Source organism: Schistocerca piceifrons, unplaced genomic scaffold (genome assembly GCF_021461385.2).
Source record: "Schistocerca piceifrons isolate TAMUIC-IGC-003096 unplaced genomic scaffold, iqSchPice1.1 HiC_scaffold_478, whole genome shotgun sequence".
In the NCBI taxonomy this organism is placed as follows: domain Eukaryota; kingdom Metazoa; phylum Arthropoda; class Insecta; order Orthoptera; family Acrididae; genus Schistocerca; species Schistocerca piceifrons.
Genome location: NW_025728709.1, coordinates 194,654 through 211,984, shown reverse-complemented (window position 1 = coordinate 211,984; position 17,331 = coordinate 194,654). Strand labels below are relative to the sequence as shown.

The 17,331-nt window shown below is 48.3% G+C and overlaps 19 non-coding genes across 19 annotated transcripts; all 19 read right to left on the bottom strand.

The window, feature by feature from the left end:
- Nucleotides 1–292: 292 nt before the first annotated feature.
- On the bottom strand, nucleotides 293–374 carry Trnas-gcu. The gene has a single exon. It is a non-coding gene; the product is annotated as a tRNA-Ser (tRNA).
- An 839-nt stretch (nucleotides 375–1,213) lies between these two features.
- On the bottom strand, nucleotides 1,214–1,295 carry Trnas-gcu. The gene has a single exon. It is a non-coding gene; the product is annotated as a tRNA-Ser (tRNA).
- Nucleotides 1,296–2,134: 839 nt separating this feature from the next.
- On the bottom strand, nucleotides 2,135–2,216 carry Trnas-gcu. The gene has a single exon. It is a non-coding gene; the product is annotated as a tRNA-Ser (tRNA).
- An 839-nt stretch (nucleotides 2,217–3,055) lies between these two features.
- On the bottom strand, nucleotides 3,056–3,137 carry Trnas-gcu. Its single transcript has one exon. It is a non-coding gene; the product is annotated as a tRNA-Ser (tRNA).
- An 839-nt stretch (nucleotides 3,138–3,976) lies between these two features.
- On the bottom strand, nucleotides 3,977–4,058 carry Trnas-gcu. The gene has a single exon. It is a non-coding gene; the product is annotated as a tRNA-Ser (tRNA).
- Nucleotides 4,059–4,897: 839 nt separating this feature from the next.
- On the bottom strand, nucleotides 4,898–4,979 carry Trnas-gcu. Its single transcript has one exon. It is a non-coding gene; the product is annotated as a tRNA-Ser (tRNA).
- An 839-nt stretch (nucleotides 4,980–5,818) lies between these two features.
- Nucleotides 5,819–5,900, bottom strand: Trnas-gcu. The gene has a single exon. It is a non-coding gene; the product is annotated as a tRNA-Ser (tRNA).
- An 839-nt stretch (nucleotides 5,901–6,739) lies between these two features.
- Trnas-gcu lies at nucleotides 6,740–6,821 on the bottom strand. Its single transcript has one exon. It is a non-coding gene; the product is annotated as a tRNA-Ser (tRNA).
- An 839-nt stretch (nucleotides 6,822–7,660) lies between these two features.
- Nucleotides 7,661–7,742, bottom strand: Trnas-gcu. Its single transcript has one exon. It is a non-coding gene; the product is annotated as a tRNA-Ser (tRNA).
- Nucleotides 7,743–8,581: 839 nt separating this feature from the next.
- Trnas-gcu lies at nucleotides 8,582–8,663 on the bottom strand. Its single transcript has one exon. It is a non-coding gene; the product is annotated as a tRNA-Ser (tRNA).
- An 839-nt stretch (nucleotides 8,664–9,502) lies between these two features.
- Trnas-gcu lies at nucleotides 9,503–9,584 on the bottom strand. The gene has a single exon. It is a non-coding gene; the product is annotated as a tRNA-Ser (tRNA).
- Nucleotides 9,585–10,423: 839 nt separating this feature from the next.
- Nucleotides 10,424–10,505, bottom strand: Trnas-gcu. Its single transcript has one exon. It is a non-coding gene; the product is annotated as a tRNA-Ser (tRNA).
- An 839-nt stretch (nucleotides 10,506–11,344) lies between these two features.
- Trnas-gcu lies at nucleotides 11,345–11,426 on the bottom strand. The gene has a single exon. It is a non-coding gene; the product is annotated as a tRNA-Ser (tRNA).
- Nucleotides 11,427–12,265: 839 nt separating this feature from the next.
- Trnas-gcu lies at nucleotides 12,266–12,347 on the bottom strand. Its single transcript has one exon. It is a non-coding gene; the product is annotated as a tRNA-Ser (tRNA).
- Nucleotides 12,348–13,186: 839 nt separating this feature from the next.
- Trnas-gcu lies at nucleotides 13,187–13,268 on the bottom strand. The gene has a single exon. It is a non-coding gene; the product is annotated as a tRNA-Ser (tRNA).
- An 839-nt stretch (nucleotides 13,269–14,107) lies between these two features.
- Trnas-gcu lies at nucleotides 14,108–14,189 on the bottom strand. Its single transcript has one exon. It is a non-coding gene; the product is annotated as a tRNA-Ser (tRNA).
- An 839-nt stretch (nucleotides 14,190–15,028) lies between these two features.
- On the bottom strand, nucleotides 15,029–15,110 carry Trnas-gcu. Its single transcript has one exon. It is a non-coding gene; the product is annotated as a tRNA-Ser (tRNA).
- Nucleotides 15,111–15,949: 839 nt separating this feature from the next.
- Trnas-gcu lies at nucleotides 15,950–16,031 on the bottom strand. The gene has a single exon. It is a non-coding gene; the product is annotated as a tRNA-Ser (tRNA).
- An 839-nt stretch (nucleotides 16,032–16,870) lies between these two features.
- On the bottom strand, nucleotides 16,871–16,952 carry Trnas-gcu. Its single transcript has one exon. It is a non-coding gene; the product is annotated as a tRNA-Ser (tRNA).
- Nucleotides 16,953–17,331: the final 379 nt, after the last annotated feature.

Here is a 17,331-nt window from a genome sequence, read left to right as displayed (position 1 = left end):
CGTTAAAATGACTGCGACAGGTATGCACTTAAATATAAATTAGAGCTCGTAGTTCGCAAATACCAACATACTCTTAGCTGCAGCCGAAATTTGATTGGTTTGTAGATCTCGAAATGATGTTTAATTCGAAGGGCATACGCTATGGAATGTTGTGCGCTTTCATCTGGTGGGCAGTTTTGTCTCGTATTTCATACACAAGCTATTTGCCACGTACACGCGTCGTTGTTACTACTGAGTGGCGTTTCGCACGGAGAAGGAGTGACCGCAAACGCGTGCTTCACGTAAAATTCAACAACGAGGATGGGATTCGAACCCACGCGCGCAGAGCACATTGGATTAGCAGTCCAACGCCTTAACCACTCGGCCACCTCGTCTGCTAGTACAACAGCTGTGTCTTGGGCTAGTGCTTGCGGAAAGAAGACATTTGTCGATTCGAAAACGCATTCAAAACATCGTTCTGGGCCGGTGTTAACGTCTAATGCCAAGCTGCAGTGCAGCCGACCAAGCTCCCACTCGCGAATCGTTTAATGACAGCATCCGTCCACGTCGATATCCGATCGGGGCAAAATCACCGGCCCACCTATTTACTGCAGGAATAAGCATTGTATCGACATGCAGTGTCGTCTAATGCAAATGAGAAAGGTGCTGTGCATTCTTTTCCAAGACTTACTGCAACGAAACGTACAGCTCGATACGCTACACTGATATTGCTTGCAAGGTTTTGACGTTCCCCCTAGCCCAAGATTGTCCTGCTGTTTGCGATGGAGCTTGGTGTTTGGTCGGCCACTAGCGACGGATGGCTGCAAAGTCAAGTCTCTCCAGTAGGCCCTGCCAAATCGCTTCTGTAGATGGCGGCCTCACTTGAAACAAACTGTCGGAAGGCGACAGTTGTGCTACAGATGGATTATTATAGGCTCGATACGTTAAAATGACTGCGACAGGTATGCACTTAAATATAAATTAGAGCTCGTAGTTCGCAAATACCAACATACTCTTAGCTGCAGCCGAAATTTGATTGGTTTGTAGATCTCGAAATGATGTTTAATTCGAAGGGCATACGCTATGGAATGTTGTGCGCTTTCATCTGGTGGGCAGTTTTGTCTCGTATTTCATACACACGCTATCTGCCACGTACACGCGTCGTTGTTACTACTGAGTGGCGTTTCGCACGGAGAAGGAGTGACCGCAAACGCGTGCTTCACGTAAAATTCATCGACGAGGATGGGATTCGAACCCACGCGTGCAGAGCACATTGGATTAGCATTCCAACGCCTTAACCACTCGGCCACCTCGTCTGCTGGTACAACAGCTGTGTCTTGGGCTAGTGCTTGCGGAAAGAAGACATTTGTCGATTCGAAAACGCATTCAAAACATCGTACTGGGCCGGTGTTAACGTCTAATGCCAAGCTGCAGTGCAGCCGACCAAGCTCCCACTCGCGAATCGTTTAATGACAGCATCCGTCCACGTCGATATCCGATCGGGGCAAAATCACCGGCCCACCTATTTACTGCAGGAATAAGCATTGTATCGACATGCAGTGTCGTCTAATGCAAATGAGAAAGGTGCTGTGCATTCTTTTCCAAGACTTACTGCAACGAAACGTACAGCTCGATACGCTACACTGATATTGCTTGCAAGGTTTTGACGTTCCCCCTAGCCCAAGATTGTCCTGCTGTTTGCGATGGAGCTTGGTGTTTGGTCGGCCACTAGCGACGGATGGCTGCAAAGTCAAGTCTCTCCAGTAGGCCCTGCCAAATCGCTTCTGTAGATGGCGGCCTCACTTGAAACAAACTGTCGGAAGGCGACAGTTGTGCTACAGATGAATTATTATAGGCTCGATACGTTAAAATGACTGCGACAGGTATGCACTTAAATATAAATTAGAGCTCGTAGTTCGCAAATACCAACATACTCTTAGCTGCAGCCGAAATTTGATTGGTTTGTAGATCTCGAAATGATGTTTAATTCGAAGGGCATACGCTATGGAATGTTGTGCGCTTTCATCTGGTGGGCAGTTTTGTCTCGTATTTCATACACACGCTATCTGCCACGTACACGCGTCGTTGTTACTACTGAGTGGCGTTTCGCACGGAGAAGGAGTGACCGCAAACGCGTGCTTCACGTAAAATTCATCGACGAGGATGGGATTCGAACCCACGCGTGCAGAGCACATTGGATTAGCATTCCAACGCCTTAACCACTCGGCCACCTCGTCTGCTGGTACAACAGCTGTGTCTTGGGCTAGTGCTTGCGGAAAGAAGACATTTGTCGATTCGAAAACGCATTCAAAACATCGTACTGGGCCGGTGTTAACGTCTAATGCCAAGCTGCAGTGCAGCCGACCAAGCTCCCACTCGCGAATCGTTTAATGACAGCATCCGTCCACGTCGATATCCGATCGGGGCAAAATCACCGGCCCACCTATTTACTGCAGGAATAAGCATTGTATCGACATGCAGTGTCGTCTAATGCAAATGAGAAAGGTGCTGTGCATTCTTTTCCAAGACTTACTGCAACGAAACGTACAGCTCGATACGCTACACTGATATTGCTTGCAAGGTTTTGACGTTCCCCCTAGCCCAAGATTGTCCTGCTGTTTGCGATGGAGCTTGGTGTTTGGTCGGCCACTAGCGACGGATGGCTGCAAAGTCAAGTCTCTCCAGTAGGCCCTGCCAAATCGCTTCTGTAGATGGCGGCCTCACTTGAAACAAACTGTCGGAAGGCGACAGTTGTGCTACAGATGGATTATTATAGGCTCGATACGTTAAAATGACTGCGACAGGTATGCACTTAAATATAAATTAGAGCTCGTAGTTCGCAAATACCAACATACTCTTAGCTGCAGCCGAAATTTGATTGGTTTGTAGATCTCGAAATGATGTTTAATTCGAAGGGCATACGCTATGGAATGTTGTGCGCTTTCATCTGGTGGGCAGTTTTGTCTCGTATTTCATACACACGCTATCTGCCACGTACACGCGTCGTTGTTACTACTGAGTGGCGTTTCGCACGGAGAAGGAGTGACCGCAAACGCGTGCTTCACGTAAAATTCATCGACGAGGATGGGATTCGAACCCACGCGTGCAGAGCACATTGGATTAGCATTCCAACGCCTTAACCACTCGGCCACCTCGTCTGCTGGTACAACAGCTGTGTCTTGGGCTAGTGCTTGCGGAAAGAAGACATTTGTCGATTCGAAAACGCATTCAAAACATCGTACTGGGCCGGTGTTAACGTCTAATGCCAAGCTGCAGTGCAGCCGACCAAGCTCCCACTCGCGAATCGTTTAATGACAGCATCCGTCCACGTCGATATCCGATCGGGGCAAAATCACCGGCCCACCTATTTACTGCAGGAATAAGCATTGTATCGACATGCAGTGTCGTCTAATGCAAATGAGAAAGGTGCTGTGCATTCTTTTCCAAGACTTACTGCAACGAAACGTACAGCTCGATACGCTACACTGATATTGCTTGCAAGGTTTTGACGTTCCCCCTAGCCCAAGATTGTCCTGCTGTTTGCGATGGAGCTTGGTGTTTGGTCGGCCACTAGCGACGGATGGCTGCAAAGTCAAGTCTCTCCAGTAGGCCCTGCCAAATCGCTTCTGTAGATGGCGGCCTCACTTGAAACAAACTGTCGGAAGGCGACAGTTGTGCTACAGATGGATTATTATAGGCTCGATACGTTAAAATGACTGCGACAGGTATGCACTTAAATATAAATTAGAGCTCGTAGTTCGCAAATACCAACATACTCTTAGCTGCAGCCGAAATTTGATTGGTTTGTAGATCTCGAAATGATGTTTAATTCGAAGGGCATACGCTATGGAATGTTGTGCGCTTTCATCTGGTGGGCAGTTTTGTCTCGTATTTCATACACACGCTATTTGCCACGTACACGCGTCGTTGTTACTACTGAGTGGCGTTTCGCACGGAGAAGGAGTGACCGCAAACGCGTGCTTCACGTAAAATTCATCGACGAGGATGGGATTCGAACCCACGCGTGCAGAGCACATTGGATTAGCAGTCCAACGCCTTAACCACTCGGCCACCTCGTCTGCTAGTACAACAGCTGTGTCTTGGGCTAGTGCTTGCGGAAAGAAGACATTTGTCGATTCGAAAACGCATTCAAAACATCGTTCTGGGCCGGTGTTAACGTCTAATGCCAAGCTGCAGTGCAGCCGACCAAGCTCCCACTCGCGAATCGTTTAATGACAGCATCCGTCCACGTCGATATCCGATCGGGGCAAAATCACCGGCCCACCTATTTACTGCAGGAATAAGCATTGTATCGACATGCAGTGTCGTCTAATGCAAATGAGAAAGGTGCTGTGCATTCTTTTCCAAGACTTACTGCAACGAAACGTACAGCTCGATACGCTACACTGATATTGCTTGCAAGGTTTTGACGTTCCCCCTAGCCCAAGATTGTCCTGCTGTTTGCGATGGAGCTTGGTGTTTGGTCGGCCACTAGCGACGGATGGCTGCAAAGTCAAGTCTCTCCAGTAGGCCCTGCCAAATCGCTTCTGTAGATGGCGGCCTCACTTGAAACAAACTGTCGGAAGGCGACAGTTGTGCTACAGATGAATTATTATAGGCTCGATACGTTAAAATGACTGCGACAGGTATGCACTTAAATATAAATTAGAGCTCGTAGTTCGCAAATACCAACATACTCTTAGCTGCAGCCGAAATTTGATTGGTTTGTAGATCTCGAAATGATGTTTAATTCGAAGGGCATACGCTATGGAATGTTGTGCGCTTTCATCTGGTGGGCAGTTTTGTCTCGTATTTCATACACACGCTATCTGCCACGTACACGCGTCGTTGTTACTACTGAGTGGCGTTTCGCACGGAGAAGGAGTGACCGCAAACGCGTGCTTCACGTAAAATTCATCGACGAGGATGGGATTCGAACCCACGCGTGCAGAGCACATTGGATTAGCATTCCAACGCCTTAACCACTCGGCCACCTCGTCTGCTGGTACAACAGCTGTGTCTTGGGCTAGTGCTTGCGGAAAGAAGACATTTGTCGATTCGAAAACGCATTCAAAACATCGTACTGGGCCGGTGTTAACGTCTAATGCCAAGCTGCAGTGCAGCCGACCAAGCTCCCACTCGCGAATCGTTTAATGACAGCATCCGTCCACGTCGATATCCGATCGGGGCAAAATCACCGGCCCACCTATTTACTGCAGGAATAAGCATTGTATCGACATGCAGTGTCGTCTAATGCAAATGAGAAAGGTGCTGTGCATTCTTTTCCAAGACTTACTGCAACGAAACGTACAGCTCGATACGCTACACTGATATTGCTTGCAAGGTTTTGACGTTCCCCCTAGCCCAAGATTGTCCTGCTGTTTGCGATGGAGCTTGGTGTTTGGTCGGCCACTAGCGACGGATGGCTGCAAAGTCAAGTCTCTCCAGTAGGCCCTGCCAAATCGCTTCTGTAGATGGCGGCCTCACTTGAAACAAACTGTCGGAAGGCGACAGTTGTGCTACAGATGGATTATTATAGGCTCGATACGTTAAAATGACTGCGACAGGTATGCACTTAAATATAAATTAGAGCTCGTAGTTCGCAAATACCAACATACTCTTAGCTGCAGCCGAAATTTGATTGGTTTGTAGATCTCGAAATGATGTTTAATTCGAAGGGCATACGCTATGGAATGTTGTGCGCTTTCATCTGGTGGGCAGTTTTGTCTCGTATTTCATACACAAGCTATTTGCCACGTACACGCGTCGTTGTTACTACTGAGTGGCGTTTCGCACGGAGAAGGAGTGACCGCAAACGCGTGCTTCACGTAAAATTCATCGACGAGGATGGGATTCGAACCCACGCGCGCAGAGCACATTGGATTAGCAGTCCAACGCCTTAACCACTCGGCCACCTCGTCTGCTAGTACAACAGCTGTGTCTTGGGCTAGTGCTTGCGGAAAGAAGACATTTGTCGATTCGAAAACGCATTCAAAACATCGTTCTGGGCCGGTGTTAACGTCTAATGCCAAGCTGCAGTGCAGCCGACCAAGCTCCCACTCGCGAATCGTTTAATGACAGCATCCGTCCACGTCGATATCCGATCGGGGCAAAATCACCGGCCCACCTATTTACTGCAGGAATAAGCATTGTATCGACATGCAGTGTCGTCTAATGCAAATGAGAAAGGTGCTGTGCATTCTTTTCCAAGACTTACTGCAACGAAACGTACAGCTCGATACGCTACACTGATATTGCTTGCAAGGTTTTGACGTTCCCCCTAGCCCAAGATTGTCCTGCTGTTTGCGATGGAGCTTGGTGTTTGGTCGGCCACTAGCGACGGATGGCTGCAAAGTCAAGTCTCTCCAGTAGGCCCTGCCAAATCGCTTCTGTAGATGGCGGCCTCACTTGAAACAAACTGTCGGAAGGCGACAGTTGTGCTACAGATGGATTATTATAGGCTCGATACGTTAAAATGACTGCGACAGGTATGCACTTAAATATAAATTAGAGCTCGTAGTTCGCAAATACCAACATACTCTTAGCTGCAGCCGAAATTTGATTGGTTTGTAGATCTCGAAATGATGTTTAATTCGAAGGGCATACGCTATGGAATGTTGTGCGCTTTCATCTGGTGGGCAGTTTTGTCTCGTATTTCATACACACGCTATCTGCCACGTACACGCGTCGTTGTTACTACTGAGTGGCGTTTCGCACGGAGAAGGAGTGACCGCAAACGCGTGCTTCACGTAAAATTCATCGACGAGGATGGGATTCGAACCCACGCGTGCAGAGCACATTGGATTAGCATTCCAACGCCTTAACCACTCGGCCACCTCGTCTGCTGGTACAACAGCTGTGTCTTGGGCTAGTGCTTGCGGAAAGAAGACATTTGTCGATTCGAAAACGCATTCAAAACATCGTACTGGGCCGGTGTTAACGTCTAATGCCAAGCTGCAGTGCAGCCGACCAAGCTCCCACTCGCGAATCGTTTAATGACAGCATCCGTCCACGTCGATATCCGATCGGGGCAAAATCACCGGCCCACCTATTTACTGCAGGAATAAGCATTGTATCGACATGCAGTGTCGTCTAATGCAAATGAGAAAGGTGCTGTGCATTCTTTTCCAAGACTTACTGCAACGAAACGTACAGCTCGATACGCTACACTGATATTGCTTGCAAGGTTTTGACGTTCCCCCTAGCCCAAGATTGTCCTGCTGTTTGCGATGGAGCTTGGTGTTTGGTCGGCCACTAGCGACGGATGGCTGCAAAGTCAAGTCTCTCCAGTAGGCCCTGCCAAATCGCTTCTGTAGATGGCGGCCTCACTTGAAACAAACTGTCGGAAGGCGACAGTTGTGCTACAGATGGATTATTATAGGCTCGATACGTTAAAATGACTGCGACAGGTATGCACTTAAATATAAATTAGAACTCGTAGTTCGCAAATACCAACATACTCTTAGCTGCAGCCGAAATTTGATTGGTTTGTAGATCTCGAAATGATGTTTAATTCGAAGGGCATACGCTATGGAATGTTGTGCGCTTTCATCTGGTGGGCAGTTTTGTCTCGTATTTCATACACACGCTATTTGCCACGTACACGCGTCGTTGTTACTACTGAGTGGCGTTTCGCACGGAGAAGGAGTGACCGCAAACGCGTGCTTCACGTAAAATTCATCGACGAGGATGGGATTCGAACCCACGCGTGCAGAGCACATTGGATTAGCAGTCCAACGCCTTAACCACTCGGCCACCTCGTCTGCTAGTACAACAGCTGTGTCTTGGGCTAGTGCTTGCGGAAAGAAGACATTTGTCGATTCGAAAACGCATTCAAAACATCGTACTGGGCCGGTGTTAACGTCTAATGCCAAGCTGCAGTGCAGCCGACCAAGCTCCCACTCGCGAATCGTTTAATGACAGCATCCGTCCACGTCGATATCCGATCGGGGCAAAATCACCGGCCCACCTATTTACTGCAGGAATAAGCATTGTATCGACATGCAGTGTCGTCTAATGCAAATGAGAAAGGTGCTGTGCATTCTTTTCCAAGACTTACTGCAACGAAACGTACAGCTCGATACGCTACACTGATATTGCTTGCAAGGTTTTGACGTTCCCCCTAGCCCAAGATTGTCCTGCTGTTTGCGATGGAGCTTGGTGTTTGGTCGGCCACTAGCGACGGATGGCTGCAAAGTCAAGTCTCTCCAGTAGGCCCTGCCAAATCGCTTCTGTAGATGGCGGCCTCACTTGAAACAAACTGTCGGAAGGCGACAGTTGTGCTACAGATGGATTATTATAGGCTCGATACGTTAAAATGACTGCGACAGGTATGCACTTAAATATAAATTAGAGCTCGTAGTTCGCAAATACCAACATACTCTTAGCTGCAGCCGAAATTTGATTGGTTTGTAGATCTCGAAATGATGTTTAATTCGAAGGGCATACGCTATGGAATGTTGTGCGCTTTCATCTGGTGGGCAGTTTTGTCTCGTATTTCATACACACGCTATCTGCCACGTACACGCGTCGTTGTTACTACTGAGTGGCGTTTCGCACGGAGAAGGAGTGACCGCAAACGCGTGCTTCACGTAAAATTCATCGACGAGGATGGGATTCGAACCCACGCGTGCAGAGCACATTGGATTAGCATTCCAACGCCTTAACCACTCGGCCACCTCGTCTGCTGGTACAACAGCTGTGTCTTGGGCTAGTGCTTGCGGAAAGAAGACATTTGTCGATTCGAAAACGCATTCAAAACATCGTACTGGGCCGGTGTTAACGTCTAATGCCAAGCTGCAGTGCAGCCGACCAAGCTCCCACTCGCGAATCGTTTAATGACAGCATCCGTCCACGTCGATATCCGATCGGGGCAAAATCACCGGCCCACCTATTTACTGCAGGAATAAGCATTGTATCGACATGCAGTGTCGTCTAATGCAAATGAGAAAGGTGCTGTGCATTCTTTTCCAAGACTTACTGCAACGAAACGTACAGCTCGATACGCTACACTGATATTGCTTGCAAGGTTTTGACGTTCCCCCTAGCCCAAGATTGTCCTGCTGTTTGCGATGGAGCTTGGTGTTTGGTCGGCCACTAGCGACGGATGGCTGCAAAGTCAAGTCTCTCCAGTAGGCCCTGCCAAATCGCTTCTGTAGATGGCGGCCTCACTTGAAACAAACTGTCGGAAGGCGACAGTTGTGCTACAGATGGATTATTATAGGCTCGATACGTTAAAATGACTGCGACAGGTATGCACTTAAATATAAATTAGAGCTCGTAGTTCGCAAATACCAACATACTCTTAGCTGCAGCCGAAATTTGATTGGTTTGTAGATCTCGAAATGATGTTTAATTCGAAGGGCATACGCTATGGAATGTTGTGCGCTTTCATCTGGTGGGCAGTTTTGTCTCGTATTTCATACACACGCTATTTGCCACGTACACGCGTCGTTGTTACTACTGAGTGGCGTTTCGCACGGAGAAGGAGTGACCGCAAACGCGTGCTTCACGTAAAATTCATCGACGAGGATGGGATTCGAACCCACGCGTGCAGAGCACATTGGATTAGCAGTCCAACGCCTTAACCACTCGGCCACCTCGTCTGCTAGTACAACAGCTGTGTCTTGGGCTAGTGCTTGCGGAAAGAAGACATTTGTCGATTCGAAAACGCATTCAAAACATCGTTCTGGGCCGGTGTTAACGTCTAATGCCAAGCTGCAGTGCAGCCGACCAAGCTCCCACTCGCGAATCGTTTAATGACAGCATCCGTCCACGTCGATATCCGATCGGGGCAAAATCACCGGCCCACCTATTTACTGCAGGAATAAGCATTGTATCGACATGCAGTGTCGTCTAATGCAAATGAGAAAGGTGCTGTGCATTCTTTTCCAAGACTTACTGCAACGAAACGTACAGCTCGATACGCTACACTGATATTGCTTGCAAGGTTTTGACGTTCCCCCTAGCCCAAGATTGTCCTGCTGTTTGCGATGGAGCTTGGTGTTTGGTCGGCCACTAGCGACGGATGGCTGCAAAGTCAAGTCTCTCCAGTAGGCCCTGCCAAATCGCTTCTGTAGATGGCGGCCTCACTTGAAACAAACTGTCGGAAGGCGACAGTTGTGCTACAGATGAATTATTATAGGCTCGATACGTTAAAATGACTGCGACAGGTATGCACTTAAATATAAATTAGAGCTCGTAGTTCGCAAATACCAACATACTCTTAGCTGCAGCCGAAATTTGATTGGTTTGTAGATCTCGAAATGATGTTTAATTCGAAGGGCATACGCTATGGAATGTTGTGCGCTTTCATCTGGTGGGCAGTTTTGTCTCGTATTTCATACACACGCTATCTGCCACGTACACGCGTCGTTGTTACTACTGAGTGGCGTTTCGCACGGAGAAGGAGTGACCGCAAACGCGTGCTTCACGTAAAATTCATCGACGAGGATGGGATTCGAACCCACGCGTGCAGAGCACATTGGATTAGCATTCCAACGCCTTAACCACTCGGCCACCTCGTCTGCTGGTACAACAGCTGTGTCTTGGGCTAGTGCTTGCGGAAAGAAGACATTTGTCGATTCGAAAACGCATTCAAAACATCGTACTGGGCCGGTGTTAACGTCTAATGCCAAGCTGCAGTGCAGCCGACCAAGCTCCCACTCGCGAATCGTTTAATGACAGCATCCGTCCACGTCGATATCCGATCGGGGCAAAATCACCGGCCCACCTATTTACTGCAGGAATAAGCATTGTATCGACATGCAGTGTCGTCTAATGCAAATGAGAAAGGTGCTGTGCATTCTTTTCCAAGACTTACTGCAACGAAACGTACAGCTCGATACGCTACACTGATATTGCTTGCAAGGTTTTGACGTTCCCCCTAGCCCAAGATTGTCCTGCTGTTTGCGATGGAGCTTGGTGTTTGGTCGGCCACTAGCGACGGATGGCTGCAAAGTCAAGTCTCTCCAGTAGGCCCTGCCAAATCGCTTCTGTAGATGGCGGCCTCACTTGAAACAAACTGTCGGAAGGCGACAGTTGTGCTACAGATGGATTATTATAGGCTCGATACGTTAAAATGACTGCGACAGGTATGCACTTAAATATAAATTAGAGCTCGTAGTTCGCAAATACCAACATACTCTTAGCTGCAGCCGAAATTTGATTGGTTTGTAGATCTCGAAATGATGTTTAATTCGAAGGGCATACGCTATGGAATGTTGTGCGCTTTCATCTGGTGGGCAGTTTTGTCTCGTATTTCATACACAAGCTATTTGCCACGTACACGCGTCGTTGTTACTACTGAGTGGCGTTTCGCACGGAGAAGGAGTGACCGCAAACGCGTGCTTCACGTAAAATTCATCGACGAGGATGGGATTCGAACCCACGCGCGCAGAGCACATTGGATTAGCAGTCCAACGCCTTAACCACTCGGCCACCTCGTCTGCTAGTACAACAGCTGTGTCTTGGGCTAGTGCTTGCGGAAAGAAGACATTTGTCGATTCGAAAACGCATTCAAAACATCGTTCTGGGCCGGTGTTAACGTCTAATGCCAAGCTGCAGTGCAGCCGACCAAGCTCCCACTCGCGAATCGTTTAATGACAGCATCCGTCCACGTCGATATCCGATCGGGGCAAAATCACCGGCCCACCTATTTACTGCAGGAATAAGCATTGTATCGACATGCAGTGTCGTCTAATGCAAATGAGAAAGGTGCTGTGCATTCTTTTCCAAGACTTACTGCAACGAAACGTACAGCTCGATACGCTACACTGATATTGCTTGCAAGGTTTTGACGTTCCCCCTAGCCCAAGATTGTCCTGCTGTTTGCGATGGAGCTTGGTGTTTGGTCGGCCACTAGCGACGGATGGCTGCAAAGTCAAGTCTCTCCAGTAGGCCCTGCCAAATCGCTTCTGTAGATGGCGGCCTCACTTGAAACAAACTGTCGGAAGGCGACAGTTGTGCTACAGATGGATTATTATAGGCTCGATACGTTAAAATGACTGCGACAGGTATGCACTTAAATATAAATTAGAGCTCGTAGTTCGCAAATACCAACATACTCTTAGCTGCAGCCGAAATTTGATTGGTTTGTAGATCTCGAAATGATGTTTAATTCGAAGGGCATACGCTATGGAATGTTGTGCGCTTTCATCTGGTGGGCAGTTTTGTCTCGTATTTCATACACACGCTATCTGCCACGTACACGCGTCGTTGTTACTACTGAGTGGCGTTTCGCACGGAGAAGGAGTGACCGCAAACGCGTGCTTCACGTAAAATTCATCGACGAGGATGGGATTCGAACCCACGCGTGCAGAGCACATTGGATTAGCATTCCAACGCCTTAACCACTCGGCCACCTCGTCTGCTGGTACAACAGCTGTGTCTTGGGCTAGTGCTTGCGGAAAGAAGACATTTGTCGATTCGAAAACGCATTCAAAACATCGTACTGGGCCGGTGTTAACGTCTAATGCCAAGCTGCAGTGCAGCCGACCAAGCTCCCACTCGCGAATCGTTTAATGACAGCATCCGTCCACGTCGATATCCGATCGGGGCAAAATCACCGGCCCACCTATTTACTGCAGGAATAAGCATTGTATCGACATGCAGTGTCGTCTAATGCAAATGAGAAAGGTGCTGTGCATTCTTTTCCAAGACTTACTGCAACGAAACGTACAGCTCGATACGCTACACTGATATTGCTTGCAAGGTTTTGACGTTCCCCCTAGCCCAAGATTGTCCTGCTGTTTGCGATGGAGCTTGGTGTTTGGTCGGCCACTAGCGACGGATGGCTGCAAAGTCAAGTCTCTCCAGTAGGCCCTGCCAAATCGCTTCTGTAGATGGCGGCCTCACTTGAAACAAACTGTCGGAAGGCGACAGTTGTGCTACAGATGGATTATTATAGGCTCGATACGTTAAAATGACTGCGACAGGTATGCACTTAAATATAAATTAGAGCTCGTAGTTCGCAAATACCAACATACTCTTAGCTGCAGCCGAAATTTGATTGGTTTGTAGATCTCGAAATGATGTTTAATTCGAAGGGCATACGCTATGGAATGTTGTGCGCTTTCATCTGGTGGGCAGTTTTGTCTCGTATTTCATACACACGCTATTTGCCACGTACACGCGTCGTTGTTACTACTGAGTGGCGTTTCGCACGGAGAAGGAGTGACCGCAAACGCGTGCTTCACGTAAAATTCATCGACGAGGATGGGATTCGAACCCACGCGTGCAGAGCACATTGGATTAGCAGTCCAACGCCTTAACCACTCGGCCACCTCGTCTGCTAGTACAACAGCTGTGTCTTGGGCTAGTGCTTGCGGAAAGAAGACATTTGTCGATTCGAAAACGCATTCAAAACATCGTTCTGGGCCGGTGTTAACGTCTAATGCCAAGCTGCAGTGCAGCCGACCAAGCTCCCACTCGCGAATCGTTTAATGACAGCATCCGTCCACGTCGATATCCGATCGGGGCAAAATCACCGGCCCACCTATTTACTGCAGGAATAAGCATTGTATCGACATGCAGTGTCGTCTAATGCAAATGAGAAAGGTGCTGTGCATTCTTTTCCAAGACTTACTGCAACGAAACGTACAGCTCGATACGCTACACTGATATTGCTTGCAAGGTTTTGACGTTCCCCCTAGCCCAAGATTGTCCTGCTGTTTGCGATGGAGCTTGGTGTTTGGTCGGCCACTAGCGACGGATGGCTGCAAAGTCAAGTCTCTCCAGTAGGCCCTGCCAAATCGCTTCTGTAGATGGCGGCCTCACTTGAAACAAACTGTCGGAAGGCGACAGTTGTGCTACAGATGAATTATTATAGGCTCGATACGTTAAAATGACTGCGACAGGTATGCACTTAAATATAAATTAGAGCTCGTAGTTCGCAAATACCAACATACTCTTAGCTGCAGCCGAAATTTGATTGGTTTGTAGATCTCGAAATGATGTTTAATTCGAAGGGCATACGCTATGGAATGTTGTGCGCTTTCATCTGGTGGGCAGTTTTGTCTCGTATTTCATACACACGCTATCTGCCACGTACACGCGTCGTTGTTACTACTGAGTGGCGTTTCGCACGGAGAAGGAGTGACCGCAAACGCGTGCTTCACGTAAAATTCATCGACGAGGATGGGATTCGAACCCACGCGTGCAGAGCACATTGGATTAGCATTCCAACGCCTTAACCACTCGGCCACCTCGTCTGCTGGTACAACAGCTGTGTCTTGGGCTAGTGCTTGCGGAAAGAAGACATTTGTCGATTCGAAAACGCATTCAAAACATCGTACTGGGCCGGTGTTAACGTCTAATGCCAAGCTGCAGTGCAGCCGACCAAGCTCCCACTCGCGAATCGTTTAATGACAGCATCCGTCCACGTCGATATCCGATCGGGGCAAAATCACCGGCCCACCTATTTACTGCAGGAATAAGCATTGTATCGACATGCAGTGTCGTCTAATGCAAATGAGAAAGGTGCTGTGCATTCTTTTCCAAGACTTACTGCAACGAAACGTACAGCTCGATACGCTACACTGATATTGCTTGCAAGGTTTTGACGTTCCCCCTAGCCCAAGATTGTCCTGCTGTTTGCGATGGAGCTTGGTGTTTGGTCGGCCACTAGCGACGGATGGCTGCAAAGTCAAGTCTCTCCAGTAGGCCCTGCCAAATCGCTTCTGTAGATGGCGGCCTCACTTGAAACAAACTGTCGGAAGGCGACAGTTGTGCTACAGATGGATTATTATAGGCTCGATACGTTAAAATGACTGCGACAGGTATGCACTTAAATATAAATTAGAGCTCGTAGTTCGCAAATACCAACATACTCTTAGCTGCAGCCGAAATTTGATTGGTTTGTAGATCTCGAAATGATGTTTAATTCGAAGGGCATACGCTATGGAATGTTGTGCGCTTTCATCTGGTGGGCAGTTTTGTCTCGTATTTCATACACAAGCTATTTGCCACGTACACGCGTCGTTGTTACTACTGAGTGGCGTTTCGCACGGAGAAGGAGTGACCGCAAACGCGTGCTTCACGTAAAATTCATCGACGAGGATGGGATTCGAACCCACGCGCGCAGAGCACATTGGATTAGCAGTCCAACGCCTTAACCACTCGGCCACCTCGTCTGCTAGTACAACAGCTGTGTCTTGGGCTAGTGCTTGCGGAAAGAAGACATTTGTCGATTCGAAAACGCATTCAAAACATCGTTCTGGGCCGGTGTTAACGTCTAATGCCAAGCTGCAGTGCAGCCGACCAAGCTCCCACTCGCGAATCGTTTAATGACAGCATCCGTCCACGTCGATATCCGATCGGGGCAAAATCACCGGCCCACCTATTTACTGCAGGAATAAGCATTGTATCGACATGCAGTGTCGTCTAATGCAAATGAGAAAGGTGCTGTGCATTCTTTTCCAAGACTTACTGCAACGAAACGTACAGCTCGATACGCTACACTGATATTGCTTGCAAGGTTTTGACGTTCCCCCTAGCCCAAGATTGTCCTGCTGTTTGCGATGGAGCTTGGTGTTTGGTCGGCCACTAGCGACGGATGGCTGCAAAGTCAAGTCTCTCCAGTAGGCCCTGCCAAATCGCTTCTGTAGATGGCGGCCTCACTTGAAACAAACTGTCGGAAGGCGACAGTTGTGCTACAGATGGATTATTATAGGCTCGATACGTTAAAATGACTGCGACAGGTATGCACTTAAATATAAATTAGAGCTCGTAGTTCGCAAATACCAACATACTCTTAGCTGCAGCCGAAATTTGATTGGTTTGTAGATCTCGAAATGATGTTTAATTCGAAGGGCATACGCTATGGAATGTTGTGCGCTTTCATCTGGTGGGCAGTTTTGTCTCGTATTTCATACACACGCTATCTGCCACGTACACGCGTCGTTGTTACTACTGAGTGGCGTTTCGCACGGAGAAGGAGTGACCGCAAACGCGTGCTTCACGTAAAATTCATCGACGAGGATGGGATTCGAACCCACGCGTGCAGAGCACATTGGATTAGCATTCCAACGCCTTAACCACTCGGCCACCTCGTCTGCTGGTACAACAGCTGTGTCTTGGGCTAGTGCTTGCGGAAAGAAGACATTTGTCGATTCGAAAACGCATTCAAAACATCGTACTGGGCCGGTGTTAACGTCTAATGCCAAGCTGCAGTGCAGCCGACCAAGCTCCCACTCGCGAATCGTTTAATGACAGCATCCGTCCACGTCGATATCCGATCGGGGCAAAATCACCGGCCCACCTATTTACTGCAGGAATAAGCATTGTATCGACATGCAGTGTCGTCTAATGCAAATGAGAAAGGTGCTGTGCATTCTTTTCCAAGACTTACTGCAACGAAACGTACAGCTCGATACGCTACACTGATATTGCTTGCAAGGTTTTGACGTTCCCCCTAGCCCAAGATTGTCCTGCTGTTTGCGATGGAGCTTGGTGTTTGGTCGGCCACTAGCGACGGATGGCTGCAAAGTCAAGTCTCTCCAGTAGGCCCTGCCAAATCGCTTCTGTAGATGGCGGCCTCACTTGAAACAAACTGTCGGAAGGCGACAGTTGTGCTACAGATGGATTATTATAGGCTCGATACGTTAAAATGACTGCGACAGGTATGCACTTAAATATAAATTAGAACTCGTAGTTCGCAAATACCAACATACTCTTAGCTGCAGCCGAAATTTGATTGGTTTGTAGATCTCGAAATGATGTTTAATTCGAAGGGCATACGCTATGGAATGTTGTGCGCTTTCATCTGGTGGGCAGTTTTGTCTCGTATTTCATACACACGCTATTTGCCACGTACACGCGTCGTTGTTACTACTGAGTGGCGTTTCGCACGGAGAAGGAGTGACCGCAAACGCGTGCTTCACGTAAAATTCATCGACGAGGATGGGATTCGAACCCACGCGTGCAGAGCACATTGGATTAGCAGTCCAACGCCTTAACCACTCGGCCACCTCGTCTGCTAGTACAACAGCTGTGTCTTGGGCTAGTGCTTGCGGAAAGAAGACATTTGTCGATTCGAAAACGCATTCAAAACATCGTACTGGGCCGGTGTTAACGTCTAATGCCAAGCTGCAGTGCAGCCGACCAAGCTCCCACTCGCGAATCGTTTAATGACAGCATCCGTCCACGTCGATATCCGATCGGGGCAAAATCACCGGCCCACCTATTTACTGCAGGAATAAGCATTGTATCGACATGCAGTGTCGTCTAATGCAAATGAGAAAGGTGCTGTGCATTCTTTTCCAAGACTTACTGCAACGAAACGTACAGCTCGATACGCTACACTGATATTGCTTGCAAGGTTTTGACGTTCCCCCTAGCCCAAGATTGTCCTGC